An 18,573-nucleotide genomic window follows, 5' to 3' on the forward strand; every position below is an offset into this window, starting at 1 on the left:
TCAGAGACGGGAAGTCACCTGCCCCGTGTTAGAAAGTGGCAGAGTTGGATTCAGCGCAGGCTCTGGGCTCCAGAATCCATGTGCTGGTCCACGGTGCTGCCCGGGGGCCCTGGGGCGGTGAAGGGAGCAGCCTATCAGAGCCACCCACACCAGAGCTTCCCAGCCTGGGTGCAGGCCCCGCCCCGGGGATCTGATTTAACTGGATCTCACCTGGGGCCAGGGCTGAGCGCCCTTGGCCAGCCCAACCCTCGCTATTCAAGCAGGGATCTTCCCAAGGTCACCCTTTGTGTTGGGGGGGCCTGGGACCTACAGCCCGGTCTCCTGACTTCTCCGTCCTGGGTTTTGAGCTCCTGGAAACACAGCACTGTCACCCAGCGCAGCAGCCACAGGGCCCAGATGGGGCTAGAGAGACAAGGCAGCAGGTTTGGGCTTGGGGAAGCCAGCCCAGCATGCCGACCGGTGACATCAGGCCCTGCAATCCCTGACTCACAGCCACCCATCCTGTGACTCCACCCACCGTCAGCGCCCCCACCCTGGCTCACACCCCACAGCCTGCTGCAGCCTCTGGAGTCCCCTCCCAGTTAGGACCAGAAAGCCACAGCAGGAGGAAGGAGCAGGGGAGCCCACCCACACCAGTGGGACTCAGGGGCACATAGAGTGCAGACACCCTCCCTCTCCCAGCAGCGCCCCTCGGGCCCCCCTTGTGGGCACCCAGTCTACGGGAGGAAAACTGAGGCCTGCCTGAGCCCAGCTGGCTCTGACACCCACTCAGGCCAACTTTCTTCACCACGTGACTCCTCTAGACTCAGGGCCGCAGAACTAGATGAGTGTGCCAGGCTTCCCTGTGCCAGTCCTCTCCTTGGGAACTCGGTCCTCCGCTGTCTAAGAACTGTCAGTGGCTCCCCACTGCCTCTGAGATCCACTTAACTCTGACCTGTAACCTTGCCCTCCAAGGGAAAGGCCAGACATGCGGGGAAGGGCCGCAGGGGGTCCGGCACTGTGTTCCCAAATCTCAAGGACTTCTTCCGGCACCCTGTGACACTGGCTTTGAAAGGCTCATCCGGCAGAGGCAGACACTGAGGCCACTGGAGTCTCAGCTGTCACCGCCCATGGGAAGGGGTGTGGGCTGCTCAGGTGAACGGTGCTCCCTGCAGCTGACAGGTTTCAGCTGGTCCATGAGGTCCAGGTGGCCCCAGTCTGTCTTAACCCATCCAATGTCACCATGACTCGGGACTTCTCACCTGGTGCCCGGGCCCCCTCTGGGACACCCTAAGCTTGATACGCTGAGCTGCCATCCCTGCTGATATTGAACCGGGCTTGGGCAGGGGGCGCCTGGCCGGGGAAGGTGGGTCATGGGTCAGAGAGCACCTACTGGGGGAGAGAAGGGCGGCGTAGGGAGGGTGGTGGAGGAAGCTCAGCACGGCCCCCTCCCCGGCTCCCAGCCCGCAGCCCCCTAACCCAGCCCAGCTGCCTGAGCAGAGCGCAGAGATGTGGCATCGCCCAGCTCCTAGGGGGAGGGAGAAGGAAGGGCTCCCTCCCAGCCGGGCAGGGGTGTATGAGGGCTTATGGGTTGTCACCCCCAGGCATGGCTGCCCTCTGGGGCCATAAATCATCCTACCCCAAACCTTTTATCCCATAGGTAGTTCCTAGTTGGGCAGAGCTCCTGCCTCTTCCCTTTCTTTCTACAGATGAGGCCCAGAGTGGCTGAGTGATTGCCCAAGTGCACCAGCAAGCTGGCGGCGGGTCCTGGACCAAGAGCCTGGGCCTCCCTGCTCCCAGGCCAAGCCTCACCGTGAGGTTTCTCTTGCCAAGCCCCCCAGAGGTCCCAGACCCTGTTGAGGAGGAGAATGGCCATCACACGTGTGGGGTGAGGGTGGGCGTCGGGCCGAGCGGGTTGGAGGCAGGGCAGCCCAAGAGCCTGAGGTCAGGCTTCCTTTCTCAAGAGGGCACGATTCCTGGCAGCAGCTCCCACGGGAAAGAGGAGACACGCCAGCTGCGAGAACACAGGGTGGGACGAAGGTGGTGGCTGGGCAGGGCTTCCTGAAGGGTGGGCGGGTAGCCACTCACGGAGGCCAAGTGACCTGGGTGGCTGCGACCTGGGCCCAGGCCAGGCTTGGGTCGCGCCTCATCCCTGGCTCAGGCCCAGGCCACCCTGAGTCCCATCCTCCAGGCACGCCCAGGCTTCCTGTCCCACTGGCCCCACCCAGCCCAGGGGAGAGGGAGGGCCCGTGGAGGCCTCCTTGGATGTGTTCGTCTTTTCTGGGGGCAGGAGTGGGCAGGATACCCTGGCAAGCTTGGTGGCCTTTGGCCTTTGCCCTCTAGTCCTCCAACCACTTGCATTCCTGTATGAGGCCTTGACCAAAGTGACTGCTGGGTTTTCTTCCCGGGAGTGCAAACTTCAGACGCAGCTAGGCAGGGGCTGCAGGAATCAGCCTCACTGATGGATCCCTGCCCTCCCCCACTCTGGGCAGACGGGCAGTGTCCCTTGGGAGAAGTCATGCCCAAGAGACCAGGATGAGGGGAGAGGTGAGGCGAGACCGATTTCAGGCTTCAAATGCAGAGCTGCCTAGCGGTCAGAGTCAAGGAGGCTCCCGCAGAATGCTGGCACCCAGCCAGGCAGGGCAGCCCCCATGCAGGGACAACATGACGTCACACCCCTTCATCCCACTTCAGCTTTGCAGGCCTCGACCCCTTTTTTTTGAGACAGAGTCTCGCTCTGTTGCCTAGGCTAGAGTGAGTGCTGTGGCATCAGCCTAGCTCACAGCAACCTCAAACTCCTGGGCTCAAGGGATCCTCCTGCCTCAGCCTCCCGAGTAGCTGGGACTGCAGGAATGCGCCACCATGCCCGGCTAATTTTTTCTATATATTTTTAGTTGTCCAGCCAATTTCTTTCTATTTTTAGTAGAGACGGGGGTCTTACTCTTGCTCAGGCTGGTCTCGAACTCCTGACCTCGAGCGATCCTCCCGCCTCGGCCTCCCTGATTGCTAGGATTACAGGCATGAGCCACCGCGCCCGGCCCAGGCCTGGACCCTTGAAGTGTCAGGAGTCTGGGTGGGAGGAAAGCTTGGCCTGAGGGTTGCAGGGCCACTCATGGCCTCCAGGTGACCCAACCCCTTCCCTGTGGCCTCAGGAGCTAGAGACTCACCTGTCCAAGAGGCTGGTAGCCTGACCCAGTGAGGGGAGAGATGGGAGCAGAGGCCTGGCCTCCTTCCCACGTGGTTTCCCAGGACAAGGCTAGGGGACGCAGCTGCCCCAGGTCTCCACCGAGGCTGCTCAGCAAATAGGCAACTCAGAAAGCAAACAGGCCAGACAGTGAGGAGCACTCTTCCAGCTGGCTGCGGGCCCACCACGGACAAAAGCCTCTCATAGCTCCGTGTTGGGGAGGAACACAGATGGGAGTTGGTTTGGGCTTGAACGGGGCCAGGCCTAGCCTGAGATTACCCCAGGAACTGGGACAGAGCTGAGATCCAGGTCTCCTGCCTGCACCACGGGCAGCCCAGGGATGCAGGCAAACCCACAGCTGTGCCTCCTGGCCTCAGGGGCTCCTGACGGGTGGGAAGGTTGGTCTGCTCAGCTGGGGCAGTAACTGACTTTAGCTACACCCTGGCCACCACACCAGACACCTATGACAGATCAGATCAGCCCAATCAAATGGGCCCTGGCGGGCTATGTGCAGGCCCAGCTAGAAGCTTTGCCTGCAGGGAGGGAAACCCTGGGAGGGACTCAGTGGGAGGGCGCTAAAGGCCCTGAGGTCTGTGGAAGACAGAAGGCAGCTTCAGCCTGGTGGGGGGGGGGCCGGGCACAAGCTCCTGGGAAGAGTTACAAGACAGCCACAGGGCAGGAGTAAGCCTCCTGGCCCTGGGGGCATGCAAGCTGAGGCTGGGGAAACACAGACCTAGGCAGCATTCTGGAGTCTGGCCTAGCAGCCCTATAACCACCACGGCCCGGATCCACATTCAGTCGTGGGTGGCAGGACAGCTGGCTGTGTCACCCTCTCAGCCACTGGCCACTCACCTCCAGCCCTTTTCAGGACAGGAGTTTCCCAGCTGTAACAGAACGGCCTTGAGCTTGAGGGCCTGTGGGATTCTCCCAGGTTGAACACCCCAAATCCTAGCACACCAGAGACAAGGTCTGATGCCACTCCGTGTGGCTCTGACGCCGGCTGTCTGCACCCTTCATCCCAGGCACCTGGTGGGTACGCCTATCTTGCCCAGAACGCAGGGGAGCCCGTGGGGTCAGCCATACTCTGACCCTCACCCAGTAGTGCCTCCCTCCTGGGCCTCACCTAGCCTGGCCCCTCCGCCCACTCTGGGATGTCACTGACACCAGTTAGGCAGTGAATGTCTCCAGGGCCAGGGATGCATCTTTTACCAAGCACGGGCCCCGCACAGACCTGGCTGCCAGGAAATGTTTGTCAAAGGAAGGAGAGAACGACAAAGCAGGGAGGAGGGGGGACAAACAGACACAGGAATGCAGGTGGGCTCTCAGAAGCATGGCCTCAGAAAGCCACCACAGCCCTCCTCCATCCAGGCCCTGGGGGGACGGTGCCATCTATGCAAGACAAACCATGAAGGCCAGTAGACCTTGACGAAGGCCCACTCAGGGTGATTCTGGGGCTGCCACTTCCCCTGGTGCCCTGCTGCTCGTGTGGGCCAGGAGAAGGCCCCCAGATGCCCGGGCTCAGGGTCTCTGTGCTCTGCCCACATGTGCACATCTGCTCTGGAAGCCCCGGCTCTGGCTGTCACCTCCCTGGTGGAAGGGGACCCTTTCTCCGGCTGGAAACACCTACTCGGTCCATGAAGGACCCAGCGGTGTCTCACTGCTTTCGCTGAGCCCTGCACCGACGCTGGTTTGCACCCTTCAGGCAGTAGGGTGGGACATGGCCAGCTTGCGACACGATCACAGGGTCTTTGAAATGACAGGTGATCCTGCCCATCCAGCAGGAAGAAAATATATCACAGACATGGGGGTCGACAGAGGTTCCAGAAGGTCTGTGTTCTGACAAGCCCTACCTCTGCCCAGCCCAGATCCCGGCTCATAGTGGTGCTTAAGACACATCTGTTGAAGGGATCCACATGGGAGGCCCGACGCCGCCCTCCTGCCGCGGAGGTCAGGGCTCTGCCGCACGCTCCAGGGGCCACACAGATGGTGGCTGTGTCCACACGTGCCCCTCTCTGGCCAGGACGCTGCCTTTTTGGGCTCCCCCTGGTCAGAAGGTGCCCACCCTCTCCATTTCAGGGCTGGGAGGGCTCTCTGTAAGCAAGCCCAATGCCTTTTCTTGACAGGGGCAGGCAGAGGACCAGAATTCCCCAGCCTAGGCCTCCTCACGCCAAATCCAGAGGCCCAAGAACTCCAGGACTCAGCTCAGGGCTCCCTGATGTCCATGGCAACCCTCACGTCCACCCCCATACCAGTGTGGCCCTTCTCCCCCGGCTCCATGTCACAGCCTCCTGCTGCAGCCGGCCTGAACTGCTTACTTAGACAAACAGGGAAAGAAAGCAGCCACGTGATGGCTAAGGTTTCCTTGACCAGGGACACACACACACACACACACACACACACACACACACACACACACACACAGAGCCACTCGCAGCGGGTCAGGTGGCCATGCAGCCCAGCAGGGCCAGGGCTGGGCCAGCTCAGGTTTCTGTGTCTCTGAAGGACAAGTGACTGGCTGTCTTTCCTCACCCAGAAGAACACCCTCTCCAAACACTTGTTTTCTGCTTCCTGGACGTGCCAGGGACTTGCTGGATGGGAAGCCCGGTGGCGTGGGGAGGGAGGGGGCAGGGGAGGGGGTGGAGCACACACCCAGCAGGCCTGGCCTCCGGCTGGTGTTTTCCTTCCGCCCTCCCCACCCAGAGGGCAGCTGCCTGCTGGGAAACCGTGGCCGCCCTGCCTCCCTGACTGCAGGGAGAATCCCGAGGCCCAGCATGGGGGCCGCACAGGTGGTCGCCAAGGCCCGGGGAGGAGTCCCGCCTGAGCCAATGCCAGAGCTGTCAAGGCATTGCCAGGGCAGTGGTTCTGCAGCTGGACTCCACAGCACAGCCCCAGGCGTCCAGGGGAGGAAAGAAGGGTAGGAGAAGAGGGTGTCCAGTCCAACTCAACGGGAGCCACCCTACCTCTGTTCTGTTGATTGGGGAAGGTCTTCGGGCCAGGGTCTTGAGGGCTCTTCCAACACTAGGGGTCTGTGCCTCACATACTTCCCCAGAGTGGCGGGCCTGTCCTCACAGCCTGAGACTGGCCCACAGGACAGCAGGATGCCACATCTCTTGCCCGGCAGCGCTGGGACCCAGCTCTGGGCAGGCAGCAGAGGGCAAGGGGCGGGGAGGGCACTGTTCTGTCACTGCTCCTTATGCGGCCAGCTCTACCAGGGTCTGCAGCCAGTGCCCACCCTGCCCTGGCCTCAGGCCTGACACCCGGGACCCTAGAGCCCCTGCAGAGGCATCTGGGGAAGGCCACAAGGAAGTAAGAGGTGTGGCCGAGAGTTCCCAAGTAAACACCACCTCCAGCCAGGCCCTTCACAAGTGTGATCTCACTGAATCCCCACAAGGACCCTAGAGGCAGGGAGTACTGTCACCCCATTGTACAGATGAGGGAATCCAAGCACAGAAATAAATGGTAACTAGCCTGCAGGTCACAGTTAGCAGGGGGAGTGAGGACCTGAACCCAGAGACTCCAGCTCTAGAGTCCGAGTTCTTCACCAACCCCGCCCCACCGGCCCGGGGTGCACAGGGCTCCAGGACATCGGGGTGGCCCCAGCGAGCCCCACCTTGTGGGCTTGTGCATCCCAGGCCCATGAGGAAGCAGCTGTGCCGTGAAGGGCTCTGGGGTGGGTGGGGAAGGTGGGGGAAGGGAGAGCCCTGGGAGGCAGAGGAGGAGAGAGCCAGGGAGGAGCGCCAGGGCAGCAGAGGAGTGGAAGGGCAGAGGACTGGGAGCCCTTGAGCGGGAGGCCAGAGGGGAGACAGAACAGTGGGGAAGGGGGCAGGAGGGAGGGCATGGGGAGGGCGACAGAAAGAAAAGGGGAAACAGACGGAGCAGAAGGAAGGGAGAGGCGGGCAGTGAGCCACAGAGAAGCGGGAGGAACACAGAGGCCAGGAGCCCCGGGAAGGACAGGGCAGGACAGGGCAGGAGGATGGGGTGGAGGGGAGGTCAGGGAGGGAGGGGCCGAGAGAGCAAACCCACCCACCGAACATTAAATACCTAACAGGAGATGACAAATCAAATGGGAATTACTGCGGTAAAAACATAATTAGAAACTTGATTGAAGTTAAACAGAATTTACATAACACTGCAAATTAACTTTACACGGAAACTATTCACTGGGAAGGCAATGAAGAGGCATTTCATTAGTAATCTATATTTAAACAATAGGCACAATGGAGCCTTCTGATGAGGAACTCGGTGCCTTCCACGGAGCCAGTGCCAAAGGCTGCGGGAAAAGCAGGCACAGTGGGTGCTCCAGGAGGAAGTGGGCAGGGCCCAGGGCACGATCCCTGCGCCTGCTCTATCGTGTGCTTGCCCTCGTAGGGTCGGGCGGGAGACACAAACAGGCCAGATGAGATTCTGGTGCCAGTTATGTCCTTGACTTGCTGTGTGGCCCTGGGCAATTGTCTTACCTTCTCTGGGCCTCCAATGAGGAGGCTGGAGGCAGTTTACAAGCCTGGATATTCTAAGAGCCCAGGAGTCCACAGAGGAGGGTTGGGCTGGTTCAAAGCTCCTCCTTGCCAACTTGTTAGCTGTGGCATCACGCAAGCATTTTCCTCCCTTGCCCTGGGTCACCCATCTGTTCAGTGGAGCTAAGTTCACCCCTGCCTGACATCACCAAGGCAGTAGAAGGATTCAGGGAGCAAAGGGGTGGAGACAGGCTTAAAGAAAAGTGAGTCTAAAGGTACAGGATTACTGTCCCATCGCCTGGCACACTAAGGAGCTAAGGAGATCACCCACGGCCTCCTGCCACTGACCTGCCATGGAGCCATGCACATCAGAGCAGCTCCGCTCCCCCGGCCCCTGATGCAGAGCCAGAGGGGCATCTCCCCTGAGCCCCTCCAGAGGGAGAGGGGGCCAGCAAGTCCCTGCCTGGCTCCATCCAATTTTTGGCATGGAGAAGCCTCCAGAGCCTTCCCTCATGTCCCAGTCACACCAGACTGCACTCACTCGGCAGACGGGCTGGACTTTGCTCCTGCGGCTCCTGTGGCCAGGACCCACTCTCCTCCCCACCCCCATCGTTGCATGGCGCATGCCCTGTGGAGCACCTGCCTGGCTTGCAGCTCGGCTAGCGGGGCAGCTGCTGCTCTGCGCAGCCTCCCCTGGCTGAGCCCTGGCCATTCTCTCTGGTTCTTTACCTGTCCCCCTCCCCACCCCCTCTGGACTGCCAGCTCTCACAAAGGGGACCTTCCGTTGTCATCTCTGTACACCCTGCCCTGAGCCCTGTGCTTGGCACAACACAGGTGCTTAGCAAAAGCTGGTTGACCTCAGAGGGGTCGGGGAGAATTCCTGGAGAGGGTGGGACTGGAGCTGTACCCTGGAGGGGGAGAGGGCCCAGCGCCTCTCATCTGGAAGGAGGGGTGAGTAGGCTCAGGGCCAAACCTCAGCCACAGCAGAGGGACAGCTCAGAAGCTCCTGGGTATTTTTCCACAGTCTCTGGGGTGCCCTATCCCACGAACTACAGCACAGGGCAGCTGCAGCTCCCAAAGTCATACTGCTGGGGGCTGGCAGAGGGCGTGTCCAGGAGCTGGGCAAGAGGGAGCAGCTGGGAGCTCCCGGAAGGCAGGGACCACACCTGACTCTCAGGGTCCCACCCAGCCTGAACCCTGGCCCAGAGGAGATACTGCTAACGTTTGCAGTAGAGGCTGAGAGACAGAGACACAGAGACAGAAAGCAAGGGAAGGGACCAAGCAAAAAGCAACACAGGCACACCTGTGCACAATTCCCACCAAAGGCAGAGCTCCTCTAACTGGCAAGTGGACGGCTGTGACACCCACTCATGGCCTAGGAGGACTGAGTTGCTTCAAGACAAAGGACACATGCATGCATAGCAATGCAGCAGGGAGCTGCTGGTGCCCTTCCTGGCGTGGGCAGCACATGACCCGCCACCCGGAGTCCTGTTTCCAGGTGAGCACTGCAGGCATCGGGGAGGTCCAGTGGTGCGGAGAGCCAGGTGAAGCGTCTCAGAAGGAGTGCAAAAGTGGGCAGACTTCAGGGCAAGAGGCTCCTCTGGGGCCAGGGAGGGCTGGCCAGGGGGAAAGGGAGGGCCCAGACATGGGCTCACCCACAGCCCAGCCAGACACCCCCTGGCCCTCGCCCTGCGTGGCCACATGTGGGCACCAAGCCTGTCCGGTCCCTCCTCCTCGCCACCGCCTTCTCCTCATATGGCTCATTTATAGAGGCCTCTGAGCCTTTGCGTGTGCTGCTCCCTCTCCCTGCTTTGCCCAGCAATCTTCCTCGTCCATTTGGAGCCTGCTCTCTCTGTTCTCCTGCCTCCCGGCTGCACCTCCTACCCCCTTCTACGGGGACTCACTCCCGCTAAGGGCCAGATGCCGGGTGACTCAGACTCCGACCCTCTGAACTGCCAGCACCCCCGAGGCGATCTCTCCAGCCTCATGGCTCCAACACCATCTACACACGACAACTCCCAAATTTATCTCTCTGGTCCGGGACCTCGCTCAGCCTTCCAGACTCATAGATACAGCTGCCCGCTCAATCTTCAAGACTTGGATGTCTTGAAGTCATCTCGAACTGAACGTGTCTAAAACAGAACTCCTCGGCCCCACGCGGCCTTCCTGGGCTGTCATCCCTGGCTGAGTAAATGCCCACCTCCGTCCGACCCACTGGCTCCTGTCCCAAAGCCAAGAGCCTTCCTTGACTGTCCCCATGTTTTTCAATCCTCCACGTCTAATCCCCCAGCAAGCCTGTCTACAGGGTCTCTGCAATAAATTCAGCCTTCAGTGGCTTCTCATCTCCCCTGCTGCGCACTAGCCCAAGCCCCCACCACCTCTGCTGGGATGTGAGTGTCCCAGCGACCTCTCTGCTCCACACCTGCCCACCTACAGGAGCGGATCCCCACAATCTCTCTGATTTCCCCACTTCCCTCCAGTCACACGACCTTCCCTGCTATTTCCCTGAACGGGCCAGCTGCACCCCTGCTCACTCCCTGGTCGCATTCAGGTCTCTGCTCAAATGCCACCTGTCAGAGGTCTTCCTTGACCACCCTGTGTCAAAGGACACCTGACCCTACCCTATAGACTCCGTGCCCTTACCCAGTTTAATTTCTCTTCCTAAAACCTAGTACCAGCTGACATATCATCTATTCGCTTCTTAGGTGCTTACTGTCCATGTCTCCCCATGAGAGTGTCAGTACCATGAGGGCAGGGAGTTTTGTCTGTTTTGTCCCCTGCAGTATCTCCAATACTTCAAGCGTCCCTGACACAGGGACTTTCTCAGTAAACATCTGGGGAATGAAGAAAAGAACAATGTCGCTTCCTCTTCCCTGAGTGTCTGGCTGCAGAATCAGCACTCGGCCCCTCCTCGCCTCCCCCTGTAGTCACAGACAGTGCCCAAGCTTGGCACACTGCCCTTGTGCGACTCAGTCTGGCTGCGGGATCCTGAGTCTGCCTCCATCACACACACCACCCTCTCGGGGCTGGGCTAGATCTGCTCCGTCTTTAAAACCCAGCCCTTAGTGCAGGTCTGGCCCGGTGCGAGATCCAGTGAGTGTTTGATGAGTGAATGAATGAGTAACGGGGTGGTTAGAGGAACGGGTAGGTGGATGGGTGGGTGGGTGAGTAGAAGGATGAATAGATAGAAGGATGGCCAGAGGGACAGAGGGGTGGGTGAGCAGATGGATGATGGGTGGATGGGTCCCACCACAGGCACACAATAAAGACTAGCGGTTGCTTGGGCTCAATAGCAGGACTTTTCTGGGGAAGATGGGTCAAACCAGTGCGGTGCAGTGAAAGTGTAGAAGCTGGTATGCAAATAGGATAACGCCAAGCTGCTCTGGTGTGGCCAGAGCTTGCTGTGTGGTCCCTGGCAGGCCCATTAACTTCCCTGTGTCTTGGTCTCATGGTCTGAAAATGCAGACAATAATTCTTGCCCAAAGCTGCCAGGAAGATCAATGTGGAGTTCAAATGCTGCCACAAAGGAGACAACAGCCACATCTCCAATGAAACACATCTCTGGCTCGGTCTGCCTTAGAAAGCCCTCTCCTCTCAAGCCCCATCTGGCCCTGCTGACCTTGTAGCCTTATAATGCTATCCCCCCAGGGGCTGGGACCCCTGGCTACAGCTCCAGAGTTCAGACTGAGCCAGGCTGCTAAGATGGCTTAACTCCAAATAACAATCACACGCACTGATTCACAGAATCCTGGAGAATTGGACCAAATGGAGGACCTGAGCCCAGCACCCATTTTAGGGACAAACTCAAGCCCAGAAGCAGTTTGTGGCCGTGTGAGCAGAGAAGCCCTGCAGCCAGGGTGAAGAAGGGCGAGGAGAAGGGCTCATAACCTCCACTCTGGTCTAGCCCCATCACTTCCCGGCGGCCTGACCTGCCCTGCCCAGGTTTTAGGCGAAGGTGGTGGTATGGCCCAGGCATAGGGGTCTGGTGTTACCTTTATGGGTCTGGCAGTTCAGTGACGGAAGACAGCTCCTGTCCTCACACCCCTTGCAGCATTGGTCTGACGCCAACGGGCCTCCTCCTCTTCGTCCTGGGTACACAGAGAGAGACGGGACACGTGTGGGTAGCCAGGGAGACAGCCGTCCACTCTCTCCTACCTCTGTCCCCGCCGCCGGGCTAATCTCAGTGGCCTCCCGGGCCACTTAGGCACGCCCTGAGATGCCTGATTTATCAGCGTTGGCCGTGTCTTCCCTGCCCAGCCGCGCTCCAACAAACAAGCCAATGCCTCTAGTGGGATTTTTAAATATACATATAAGTTTTGTTGCTTTGGGGGCTTGGGGACTTTGTGTTGTCGTCTTTCTCTTCTTGGTAAGAAAAGCAGAAAGCTGTCACCTTCCTGTGTGGCCCCCGGGCAGGGTGACCTGGGAGAAGCTGTCGGGGGTATTTTTAGCTGAGCATACAAAGCCCTTGCCACCCTCTCCTCTCTGCACCGTGACTGGCTTCGGGGAATTATCTCACACGGCCGGCCAGCAGCCACTTCCAAAGCCACTCTTTGACCCCTGCCTGGATTCTTTCCTCATTATGAACTGCTCCCCAGATCTCCGACCAGCCCTCGGAGCCATTTCACCCGTGTGCGCACCTCCTTGGGAAAACGGGCTCAGCCCCCGCGCCCCTCCTGCCAGGTTTAGGGCTGGCCATTTTGCTTAAAACTGGTGGAGGAGGCCCAGACAGTTGAAAACAGAAAAGAGCCCTGCTGATGATTTATATTGCGAGCCCCAAACCTCAGCTCTTCCCCCTACGCCCCGCACGATGCCTGGTTCTGAGCCGAGACCTACCTGTGTGACGACTTAATTAATATTCACCTTCAACTCACATTTTTTAAAAGCTCCAATAAATCTGGCCTGTCCAAAGCAACCATGTCCATGAAATAACTGGTTTGATAGGCTAGTTATATATTTCTAATACACCTTAATAAATTATAACCAATAAAATAAAAATACATGTTCTTAGGGGTACTACCTAATGCTAGAATTCTGTCACAGACGCCCAGAGTTACATGGGCCAAGCGTCACCCCTCACGTTGTGCAGGAGGAGGAGAAGACGAGAGGGGCTGGCCGGCCGGTGGGGCCCCAGACTCAGTGAGCACAGCGGGCCAAGGAGGCCCAGGCTCCGAGGCACCATGTGCCGGAGCTCCTGCTACTGTCCTCTCTTCCCAGCACCGGGCGAGGCCGTTCCTAGTCCCACACCTGAACTCTGCCGAGAGGACCCAGGCGCGTGGGCACGCGGCCTCCCCGGAGGGAGTGCCCCAAAGGAGGGCTGTAGGCCGTGCCAGGGCCCAGGGTGCAGGATGATGACTTTTCCCGGTATCCTCCGAGGTTCACCTCTGCCCACGCCCCGGGGCTCCCCTCGCTGTGTTGGGTCCACAGGGCTGTCGGCTAATCCCGTCTAGGCAGACCTGGAAGCGCAGAACACGCCCCCGAGCCCTGCGGCCTGCACACTCTGCCCCCGGCCCCTGCGGGCTCGTGGGGTGGCCTCATGCCCTCTCTGGGCCTTGGTCGCCCTGTCTGTGCCTCGAGAGGCAGGCCCCGGTGACCCCGAGGCCTCGCAGCTCTGGGGCCTCCCCGACGCTCGCTGTCCTCTCCTGCTCTGCCCACAGGTTGGAGCCCCTGGCTGGGCCCCTGGCCGGGTGCCCAGCTGCCTGCCCCTCCTGCTGAGAACAGGATGTGGGTGTCAGGAGGTGAAGGAGAGTGTGGGGGTCGGGGTGGGGAGTGGCCTCGGGAGGGACTTCCTGAAGCCAGATCGGTTTACCACAGTCAGTTGGGCCCGGGACCGCACAGCTGTGAGTTATAAATGTCCCTGTCGTAGCCCATGCCGAGAGGCCCTGCTGCTGGCGGAGGCGCCAGGGCCCACGGCGCCCACCCTGGGGCCTCCGCGGTCAAGGGCCCGTCCTCTCAGTGGCCCAACTGTCCAGACCTCGTGACCTCTGAGCTCTCTTGACTCCCCTCTGGAATGCCTGGCATGACAAGGTCTAATGCCGCCTTCCCCTGCACACGCCTTGCCCTTCCAGGTGCGAATCTTGTGGTTCCAGCTACCCCGAGAGCTCCCAGAAGGCAGGGACCATCCTGAGCCAGCACCCGACACCAACCCGGGGCTTGGCGCACAGCCAGTCCCCCAGGGGCGGCTGCAGGGGCAACTGCCGCAGCTAGGCAGCCTGCTTCCCACGGCCCACCCGCCCCCGCCTGGCTACCACGGCACCCGGGGCAGGAGACGGGCCCACAGTGAGAGGGGCAGCAGGGCTGGGCTGGCAGCTTAAGCTTCGTGAGCTACCTGGTCAGTCCCCCTCTAATCATAATAGTGACGAAACTGATAGTAATAATACGTAACATTAAAGGACCTTGAGCTGTACTGTTTGAAGTACTCGATGTGAATTAATTCACTTAATCTCACCACACTCTATGAGGTAGGTACTGTACCCATTTTTAACAGATGAGGAAACAGAGAGGTTAAGAAACCACCCCGAGGACACACAGCCAGGATGTGAACCCAAACAGCCTGGCACTGATGCCACTGCCAGCCCTCACCACTCCTCCCTGATACCGCCCTGGAGGGGCCAGGAGAGTTTTCCTTCCCTGAGAGGCTCCAAAGGCAGCAGCAACCAAGGGCTGAGGCTAAGCAAGCCCCCCACGCTGAAATCATTCATTCACCCCACACGGGCTTTAAGCACCGAGCACTGAGATCTCGGCAGCACACAGGGGCCTCCTGTTTGCCTTCCCCTGCCCAGAGCACGCTGGGGTCCCCTCCACGGGCACACTGGGCACCCCCTCGACTTTCCAGGACTGGCTGGGGGCGTCCTAAAGATGGGTTGGGCCTGTCCCAAGGAGACCCCAGCGGGGCAGCGGGAGGAGGAGGCTTGCGAATGTCACACAGCATGTTTGTTGTCCAACCCCTCATTTTACAGGTAAGAAAAGGTGGCTTGGAGAGGACTGACTTCCGGGTGAGTGGTGACCCCATGTGAGGTCAGAGGCTGCTCTTCTGGAGGGACGGGGCAGGCCGCCTGCAGCCTGAGGTGGCCACGGCCTGGCGCTGGTGGGGCAGGAGGGACAGGCTTGTCAGGCAGCAGGGGGAGGAGGCAGGTGCCTTTTGGCCTCCTCGGAACACTGCCTTTGTTTTCTCTTTGTTTTCCATCTGTCCACTCCAGGCTTCCCCTGATTGTGTGCAGGGTGATAAAAGGGCTGATGAGGGGAGATCTCTGGCGGCAGTGGGGTCGCCTGGCACAGACACGGTGGCGGCGGGTGGGTGGCCGAGGGGAGTCCGGGCCTGGAACTGGGCTTGCCGCTGGCTGCACCGAGTCCTTCTTGGGGGGCGCTTTGCACATGGCTCTCGGAAGCCTTTTGGCACAACCATCCCCCATTTTACAGAGGGGGAGACTGAGGCTCCAGGAAGCGGCGGCCAGACTGGAGCCCTGGCCCTCAGATTCCAGAGCCTCTGGGTTTCCACTGGGCCAAGCTGACCTGACCCTAAACTCTCTGGCTGCCAGATAACACCTGGCCTTGTCAAACCCTTTCTCCCTGTCATTTGAAAATTGGCCATTTTCAGACTGGCCAGGAAGAAAGAGAGCAGAGGGCCAGTTGGGATCTCACCTACCAATGCCAGGGGAGGCAGGCCCGCCAGGGGTCCCGAGAAGTGACCCACCAGCACCTGGCCATGTGGTACGAGATGGGGTAGAGTACGACTTCCTGGCCTCCCTGTAACAGAGTCCCCACGAAACTGCTTCTGGGAGGGAAATGACTCCTCTCTCGTGGGCTAATTCTGACCGAGATCAGGGCTGGGGAGAGGAGGGCATGACCCAGGGCACCGTCTGCCTGCTCATGTGGGGGGCAGTGCTGGCCGGCAGCCAGGGACTGGCCCACCCAGCCCCAGGTCTCTGCTGGCCCTGCCCTCCCCTGCCTGGCCTCCTCAGACCCCCGTCAAGTTCCAAGACAACCTGGACTTCAGTTATTAGATCCTGTAAGCTGCATCCATGTTCCATCTTAATTCTCTATGGATCATTATTTAAATCACTTTAAACCAAGCATTTTCTTTTCACCTGGCCTCAACTAGAGCAATGTTATCCATGAAATCCTGGGTTTGATGTATTTATCATATTTTTCTGATTCACACGAAAATACATAATATTAAAATTTGAAATTCAGACCCTCACACATGCCCAGGTAGCCCACAGTGTGCAAGGCCTGGCCGGGTGCAGGCCAGTCCTGGGGAGGCCTGGATCTAGGCTGGGAGAAAGAGCCCAGGTGCAGTCACGGGGCTGGACAGGGAAGTAGACGGAGGTGGAGGTTTCCAGAAGGGCACACAGAGGGCTTGGTTTGGGCCATGGGCTCAGGTCAGGCTACCCCTTTCCTCTGTGATGGGCTGGAGTTTGATCCAGATAGTTCTTCAGCAGTAGATAAAGCCATTTCCTTGCAAATCCCCCCTGACAATAGCATGAAACAGCGGAATGAGCACTGGAGTGGGAGTCCAAACACCTAGAATAGCATCCTGTCTGGCACTGTCTTGCTGGGAGATGCTAGGGCTCTCCGGGCCTCATTTTCTCCATCTGTACAGAAACAGTGGCTGGGCCAGAGGTTCCTCCCAGCTCTATCAGCCAGACTGCAGCCCCCTTGAACCCCAGGGGCATCTGGGGCTGCTGGTAACCCCGGGCCTCAGACAGGCCATCTAACCACCTGCTCCCTTGACCCCTTCCTCCCAAACCTGCCCGGGGGCCTTGGGGTGTGAAGGGGAGACAGGGCCATCCTGTGTGACAGCTACAAAATTAGATAATCAGCTAATCACCAGCAAATTAGCATCCCATCTTTACATAGAACAAATATAGTATTTACGTAAAAGTTGTTAGGAGTTTCTCTCTTTTTAATTAGCAGAAATAAATGCAAAATGAATGGTAATTAGGCAGCTGATGGATTCGGTAGTACAATTATGCCTGCAGCAGTGCCCCAGTCCTTAAACACTGCGTGCTCCGAGGAATCAGAGGAGCCTATTTATATAATTTATTTATAAAACAAAGTTAACAGGAACAGAGGGGCGAGGTCTGGGCACTGCTGGGGGAGGGGTTTTGGCTGCAGGGGCAAGGCCCTGGGAGGAGCGTGAGCTTCAGTGCCCAAGGAATGGGGGGAAGGGAGTTGCTTAGTGCCTGGCTGTGAAAATGCACCACCAAGGCCCCCATGTGTCTATTTCAGGCCCGGCATGTGTCGCTGGGAACGGCCTCCCTGGCAGGAAGTAGGCTGGGGCGGTGTGAGGGGCTGGGAGCAGCTGTTCTTGTACTCCTGTCTGCCTCTTTCCCTCCCCTGGTCCCCACCTCTCTCTTCTTTGCTGGCCCTATGCCTTCACTGAGCAATTCTGTGTTGTACCCTGAGGTGTAGAAAGAAAGGAAATATTCTCCCTGTCCTCCAGGAATTCAAGAGAAACCAGATCCAGGAATTATGCACTCTTGCACAGTGGGGATAGGTTCTAGACCAGTGGAGGACCCACTGCAATGGGAGGCAGGACCTCAGAGGAAGAGAAGTGAGTTGGGTTTTGAAGGATGCGTAGGAGTTTTTTGAGAAGGTGGAAAGTAGCAAAAGGACCTGTATGTGAAAAGGCAGGGAGATGGCAAATAGCATCACGCGACTGGAGTGCACCTGGCGCCGGCGTGGAGGCTGGAGAAGTAAGCAGGGTTCTGGATGCCAGGCTAAGGGTTTGCATTTGATTCTAGAAGCCATGGAAAGGTCTGAATCAAGGGAGTAGAGCAGCCCCTTCCCACTGACAGTTCTTTTCTTAGCTCCCCTCCCCCACCCTGGAGCCAGAGAGAGGGCCAGGTCGACAGGCCATTAGAGGCAGCTGGTGCAGCTCAGCAGAGCGGGAGGCTAACCTGATTACAGGGACAGGAGGTCTGTCTGAGGGGGAGGGAGGAAGGGGGGCCACGCTGGGCAATTCCTGGGTCTCCTGAGTGAGGGGCCTGTCTTCCCGGCACATAGTCCCCTGCCTTGTCCCCCACCCAACTGCTTTGCCAAGTGTGGGGGAGGCAAGAGAGCACTGGCTGAGGGGCCTCGTCCCCCACTCCCAGAGTCAAACCCTCCACCACTGCCGGCTACTGTGACCTTGAAGAGCCATTCCCAGCTCTGGGCCACACATTCTTGTCTCCAAAACAAAGGCTTGCACTAGAAAGGTGGGGAGGCGGCCCCATCCCGTACAGCACAGTCGAGGGCATGGGTTAGCAAAACCTTTAGGAATTTAGGTGGGGCAGGCACTGTCCAGTTCGCCACAGTCCCTGCTGCTCCCCGCTGCCGAACCCTAGCCCAATTCACAGGCTTGCGTGGTACGCAGTGGGAAAACCTGAGCGCGGGAGAGCAGAAAGCCCGGGGTGGGGACGGCTGGTGGGCAGAGTAGGTTCCCTGTCATCTGTAACCCCTGCAGGAGGAGCACAGGAGCCGCCGCTGTACTCAAGGCCCAGAGCAAATGAACAGCCCTTCCCTACCTCCAGCGACTGCCCTGACTCAGTCTGCCGGCCTCTACATGGGAACCACAGTACTGCCCACCCAAGCCCCGGGGTCATTAGGAAGCCCCGAGAAGTCTGTGCACATGGCAGTGATCTGAAAGTCAAAGCCCTGGGTAGTGTGGTTCAACCGTGATTTTGAACACTGCAGGCTCCGAAGGATTTCACAAAGGGAAGTTTCACACGCCCCAGCGTGGACAGCTCTCAAACCTCAGGAAACTCCCTTTAAAAAAGTGGTGCTCAAATGTCTTTCAGCAGCCTCGGCAAGGTCTAGAAACGGTGTCTGAGCTGCTACCTGCTGTCACTCTCAGGAACACGTTCTGAACTTGTGAGGGAAGACAAAGATCACACCGCACCACATCTCTGCTCTGTAAGTTGTGCTCCTGCCTCTGGCCAAAATCAATAGAAATTTCCACGATGACTGTTTCACCAG

At 59.0% G+C, this 18,573-nt stretch overlaps 1 protein-coding gene across 1 annotated transcript in view; it reads right to left on the minus strand.

Annotated features, from left to right (window-relative positions):
- The window catches only part of ZMIZ1 (zinc finger MIZ-type containing 1), a 227,397-nt gene that overhangs the window by 151,639 nt on the left and 57,185 nt on the right, over positions 1-18,573 (minus strand). Inside the window, 1 exon segment of the mRNA XM_045569353.1 lies at positions 11,610-11,705. The gene's annotated coding sequence lies outside the window, so the exon portion shown is untranslated.

Source organism: Lemur catta, chromosome 14, assembly GCF_020740605.2.
Source record: "Lemur catta isolate mLemCat1 chromosome 14, mLemCat1.pri, whole genome shotgun sequence".
NCBI classification, from domain to species: domain Eukaryota; kingdom Metazoa; phylum Chordata; class Mammalia; order Primates; family Lemuridae; genus Lemur; species Lemur catta.